This window comes from Camelus ferus, chromosome 3 (genome assembly GCF_009834535.1).
Source record: "Camelus ferus isolate YT-003-E chromosome 3, BCGSAC_Cfer_1.0, whole genome shotgun sequence".
NCBI lineage: Eukaryota > Metazoa > Chordata > Mammalia > Artiodactyla > Camelidae > Camelus > Camelus ferus.
Genome location: NC_045698.1, coordinates 104,876,866 through 104,883,019, shown reverse-complemented (window position 1 = coordinate 104,883,019; position 6,154 = coordinate 104,876,866). Strand labels below are relative to the sequence as shown.

Sequence of the window (6,154 nt, the reverse complement as noted above, 5' to 3'; positions counted from 1 at the left end):
CATGAGACCCAGCATTCAGAGCTGAAATGGCTGCCACTGAAGGGGCAGCTAGGACCAGATTTGAGCCCGCCCTGTGAGCAGTGGCAGGGCATGTGAGCAGTGACCATCAACCATCCTGGCCGGCTGACTTCAGAGCACTACCCAGGGCTGACCCCACTCTGATGTGGAGTCCAGAAATGGCTTACAGTTACTCAATAGCCTGATTGCTCTTTCTGAGAGGGAAAACCTACTGCTTGTAAAACAATGTCACATACACAATTTCATGTTGATTTTTGCAGTCACCCTCAGAGTAGTCATTATCATTACTGTTTTGGTAAGGAGGAAGCTAAAGCCAGGACCTGTGAGATCTGCCCCAGGGGGCCAGGCTGGTGAGTGGTGACCTTGGGTCCAGCCCATGGCACGGGATTTCTGGCTGCCAGACAGGGGCTCTTTCCTCAGCACCTCCACTGCCACCACCCATTCCGCTCCGAGCTAGGGGGATGGCAAAGGGAGGACCTGACCCTCAGTGGACTTGCCCATTCGTTTCTGTGGTTGTCATCAAGTGTTATACGGTCCTTATTTTATGGATGGGAAACAGACCTGGAGGGAGGAGGGAATGGGCAGAACTACCATGAATCTCTAATTAATTTCTAACCAAATTAGGAAAATCAGCTCTTTTCACAGAAGTGGAGATGACTGTAACAGTTGTAAACTGTATTCATTAGGAGCTAGATTTCTAGAGGAATTTGGGCAGTTTGAATTCTTTGCCTCTAATATAAACCTCCCCAGCTTTCATCTGCTCATCTGGTTATTGTCATTATTAAGTATCTCCAGGAGTCAGGCTTCTCCAAAGAAATAGAAGCAAGAGAAGCAGTAGGATGTAATATATATATGATGGGTATATCTATATCTATATCTATATCTATATCTATATCTATATCTATATCTATATCTATCTATGTTTATTTCTCTATCTATCTACTTACCTCCCTATCTATCTTAAGGAGTTACCTCATGTGATTGTGAAGGTTGCAAATCGAAAATCTGCAGGGTAGGCCAGCAAAAGAAAACCCAAGGAAGAGTTGATGTTGCAGCTTGAGTCTGAAGGCCGTCTGGAGGTAGAATTCTCTCTCCTTTGGGGGGGGACAGTTTTTTCTATTAAGTTCAAGTGATTAGTTGAGGCCCACCCACATTATGGAGGGTAATCTCCTTTAGTCAAAGTCAACTGATTTAAATGTTAATTTAATCTAAAAATGCCTTCACAGCAATATCCCAGATACATCTGACCAAATATCTGGACACTGTGGTCTAACTAAGTTGACACGTAAAATTAACCGTCATGGTATATAAGCATATAGTACATAGGATAACATAAGCTAACATTTACTGACCATTTATTATGAGCCAGGCAACATTATCTTGTTGAATAATTCCTCCTAATGTTTATAGTACAATACCTTACATATAGGTAGAAATAAACAGTGGTTTTAGAATCAGAAGGCAATGTGGAGTAGAGGTTAAGAAGGAGGGTTTTGGCACTGGGCAGACCTGAGTTCAGGTTATAATGCTGCCTGTATCTAACTTGGGAAAATTACATAATCTTTCCAATCTCTTTTTCCTCATCTGTAAAACAGAATTAAAAATAGTACTCACTTCATCAACACAGCAGGGACTGGATACCACATTTATTGGCAAAATGAAGGTTGAAGGAACCTCCAGGGCTGTTACGAGAATTAAAGGAGGTACTTTATGTAAAGCCCCTCACACCATACCTGGCACATGATGAGAACATGGTGAGTTTAGCTGCCTTGTATGGTTAGTCTTCCTCTTGATGCCTGCATACAGAGTCATAGCTGGCAGCTGTTGGGATCCACCTAGTAGGACTTGATAAGGTGTGGCATCCGGGAAGATCTTGCTGCTAAAGGCCAGGGCAGAAGAGAACAGAGATCTCCCTCTCCTGATTCAGAGGCTGGCTTCTCTGACTTTCTTGGGGAGACCAGTTCTCCGCTGCTCCCAGAACTCCTTTCTCAGAGCTCTGGCTGTGATGGGGCTTGGCAGGGAGCGTTCTCCAGGTAATGTGGTCTGGGGCCGGGTGAGCTACTCACGTCTGTGCCAGCATACCCTGCTTCTTGTTTGCAGCCCTGCCATCAGCCCTGTCACACAAAGATTGATTTGCTGCCTCTCCATGGTAAATAGCTGCCTTTTCCTCCTGAGGGCTATGACCCCCCTGCAGACACACACTCTGTCGACTAAGCTAATCATTCACATTTATTCTAAGGCAAATTGCACTATTGGTACTTGGAGTTTAAGGACCTCAAGAATACCACAAACCAACATTGTGTTAATTAATTCATTCATCATCAACAGAATATTGTGGAGCACTCAAGAATGGAATCCCAGCTCTGATACTTACCAACTGTGATTTTTTTTTAATTGAAGTATAGTTGATTTACAATGTTGTGTTAATTTCTAGTGTGCAGTATAGTGATTTAGTTATACATATATATATATATATATATATAAAATCCCTTTCATATTCTTTTTTCACTATAGTCTATTACAAGGTATTGAATATAATTCCCTGTGCTATGCAGTAGGACCTTGTTGTTTACCAGCTGTGTGAGCTTAGTCAAATTTCTTAATCTCTCTTTTGCCTCAGTTTCTTCATCTGTAAAATAGGGACAATATTGATGCCCACCCAAAAGGGTTATTAAGACATTTAAATGAATCAACATACGTGAAGCATGTAAATGTATGCCTGACACATAGTAAGTGCTCGATAAATAGTAGCTATTATTATTATTACTACTGCTACTTCTAACTGTATGTTGTGCTAGCAACTCTACTGGGTGTTGGAGGACAGCAATGAACACAACCCCCTGCCTCTGTGAAGTTTAAATACTTGTGAGTAGGGAAGAAAAAGAATAAACAGATAAAGCAAATAAACCCCCATAGATGTGATTACAGATTGTGACAAGTGTCCTAAAGGAAACCAACAGGATGCTTTGACAGAGACACATGGTGGACTGGGGGAACGACTTACAGGGGCAGGTGATGGGAGGCATCCTGAGCTGCTAACATTTAGGCTGAACTCTGACAGGTGAGAAGGAGAGGGAAGAAAGGAACAGGGGGAGTAAGGAACAGCAGCTATGAAATCCCTGAGGCAGAAAGAATTTGGCATGTTTCTGAGGATGGGAAAGTTCAGAATGACCAGAGTGGAAGGAAGGAGAAAAGACCAGGAATGCTGACAGAGCAGTCACTCTGATGCAGGAAAACGGATGTGGGGCGTGAGAAGGGCAGAGTCCCACGTCTCGGTTGAGCCCCTGGGACGTGCCCCACCAAGTGTGGGTCCTTGGCTTCGTGCAGGAAAGAATTCAAGTGCGAGCCACTGTTGAGTAAAGGTAGATTTATTTAGAGAGATATAAACTGCATAGAGTGTAAGGCAAGAGAAAGGCAAGGAAAGAGGTGTGGGGATTGGGTGCTCGGGTTAAAGTAAAAGTAGGTACACACTCCATAGAGTGTGGGCCATCTCTAAAGGGGAGAGAGCAAAAAAGGCCACTAGGTGTGGTGGTGCCACTTTTTATGGGCTCAGTAGCTTCACACACCTGCAGGTAAGACCATTTCAACTGCCCTGGGGAAGGGGCTGAAATTCCTAGGAATTGGGCCACTGCCCATTCTTTAGCCTTTTGCGGTTAGCCTTGGGGTTGTCATGGCACCTGTGGGCATGTTACTTGATCATGCTGTTACAATGAGCATATAATGAAGCTCAAGGTCTGCTAGAAGTCAAACCTCTTAATCCTCAAGGCCAACTAGGAGGTGAACCTTCCACCATTTTGGTTGCTGTCATTCCTTGAGTGGCTGTGCCCTCCCCCCTCCCCTCCTGTCTCAACTTTATGACACATACTCCTTCATGTATGTCTAGGCATCCAGTCCCCACACCCTCTCAAGGAGGAGGAGGCAGCACCATCACAGCCTGGATCGGGGCTTTCTCATGACCATCCACACTTTCATCTTGGCTTTTGCAGCTTGCATTAAGCACAAACTCATAGCTTGGCATTTCAGGTGCTTCAAAATACAGTTCCAACATAACTTCTCAGTTTTATTTCTTTTTTTTTTCATTTTGCTGTTCACCTTAAAATTAATTTTTACTTGTATAAGTAATCCGTAAGCATATTCTCTTTGTGAAGATTTAAAATATAGAGGCAAATTTCAAGTTCTTTTTTTAAACTACCATCTCCCCTTCCCCATCTGCAGCTCAGGTGCCTCACCGGAGGTAAGACTGCCCTCAATTTGCTGTGAATCCTTTCAGATGTTTCTATAATCTATAGATTTATGGATATGTCTAAAGAGTATATCAAACTGTAGAAAATATATAGAACTGTTCTGTGTTTTTTAATAAATAGAACATTGTATTGAATTGTTTTCATTGAACGATTGACTAATTCCTCCACAATCCATTGGCCAGAAGCATCACGAGGCTCTGCCCAACTCAAGGCGGTGTATGTGGAGGTGGCGGCGGGAGACACCGAGATTGTAATCTTCCCTTGTGTCTGAGAAGAGGAGGACTGAGATGGTGAGTACTGGAAGCTTCTACCACTGATGTGACTTTTAAATGTCCTTTAAAATTCCTCAAAGGAAAAGTGGAGTCATTAAAAAAAAAATTGAAGAATGGTATGTAAGGCATATACTTATGGCAAAAATAGGGGAGGCGGTATGAGAATGGACTTTCCAGCCTGAAAGCTCTGTCTTGCTGTGCTTCTTTGGGATTGTCAGATGTAGTGACAAAGGCTGTCGGCATCGTCTGCAGAGATCTTCAAGCCCACTGCTGCTGGCTGGGGTCCCCACCCTAGTTTACCAAGTTGTCCAGCCTGGAAGGATGCTGGCCTCATGATCCTTCTCCTCTCTGCTCAGAAACCTCAGCTACGCAACCCTCTCCCTGCAGTCCTCCTCCAGGCGTCCATCATAAGACTCACCACAGCCCCACCCCAAATGCCCGGAAACTGGCCCCAGGTAATGGCCTCTGGCTAGTCACCAGCATCCTCCACACACACTGACTCCTTCTCACCTAAACCTCCTATGGCTCCTGAAAATATGATATGGGACCATGCTTTGAAGAGGACTGTGTATTGTTTTGGCAAGTTTCTGTTTAAAGAAGTTTTGAAATGCAGCCAGATTGTGGAGCAGCTGCAGAGGCCGAGGAGAGAGAAGAAGCAGAGAGTTGGGTGGGTGGTAGGGGGTAAGGGGAGTGGGAAGGTGGTAGAATCCCTGACTCTCACTCTCAGTTCTTCATATTTCTTCTCATTCCTCATACTTTAAAATAAATGGTCACTCTGGCCTGATGTCTGTCAAGTGGCACAAACAGGGCAGCTTTGCCGAGACCAAAGGTGTGAGGACCAAAACATCATTTTCAGTCCCCTGCACCCAATAAATGATATCTCTTAGTATGATTTGTAATGAAACATCACACTTGGTTTTCATAAGCTTCCTTGTGAGAAGAGCCTATCAGATACTCTCATAGCCGTTTTACAGATGTGGAAACTGAAGCTGAGAGAGTTAAAATGACTAGAGGTCATTTAGCAAGTCCATGATGGTTACAAAGGTCAGGAACAAGGTCTGTGGACTTCCCATCCTAGGTTCTTTAAGCTGACACCCTACCACTCTGTTTATCTTCTAGTCAGTGATCTAAGAAAGATGCTTGTCTGATTTTTGTTTGTTTGTTTGCTTGTTTTAGCAAAAGGAAAATACCCTTTAACCCTTTTAGAAAGTCCTGTGGTCTTCACACTCGAAATACTCAGCCCCCAGGCTGAGAACCACTGCTCTAGGTACTCACAGCACTCTCCTACCGCTTACTGACTACATTTTCTGTGGACAGACCTGTCTCCACCAGGTCTAAGTTTGTCTGTAGGGTTGTCTGTTGTTCACCTTTGGACCTAGAGTGCCCAATAAGGTCCTGGTACACAGCAGACGTTCAACAGACGTCAGTCCTCTCATCCCCTCTAGAGAGCCGTGTTGTTGTCCACAGACGTTCATTGAGCACTTCTGTGCAGGTGTGACAGGGCACTCACAGAGCAGTGGCCTGCCTTCATCACTGCAGCCACCACAGTGCCAGGAATAGTGTCTTATACATTAGCATTTTCTGGGAAATACTGTTTTTTGTTTTGTTGTGTTTTATTGT

At 44.1% G+C, this 6,154-nt stretch overlaps 1 protein-coding gene across 1 annotated transcript in view; it reads left to right on the top strand.

Annotated features, from left to right (window-relative positions):
• Window positions 1–945: 945 nt before the first annotated feature.
• Window positions 946–6,154, top strand: part of HTR4 (5-hydroxytryptamine receptor 4) — a 353,363-nt gene continuing 348,154 nt past the window's right edge. Inside the window, exons 1-3 of the mRNA XM_032477069.1 lie at window positions 946–1,772; window positions 4,445–4,552; window positions 4,753–4,989. The gene's annotated coding sequence lies outside the window, so the exon portion shown is untranslated. The remainder of the gene's footprint in view (window positions 1,773–4,444; window positions 4,553–4,752; window positions 4,990–6,154) is intronic.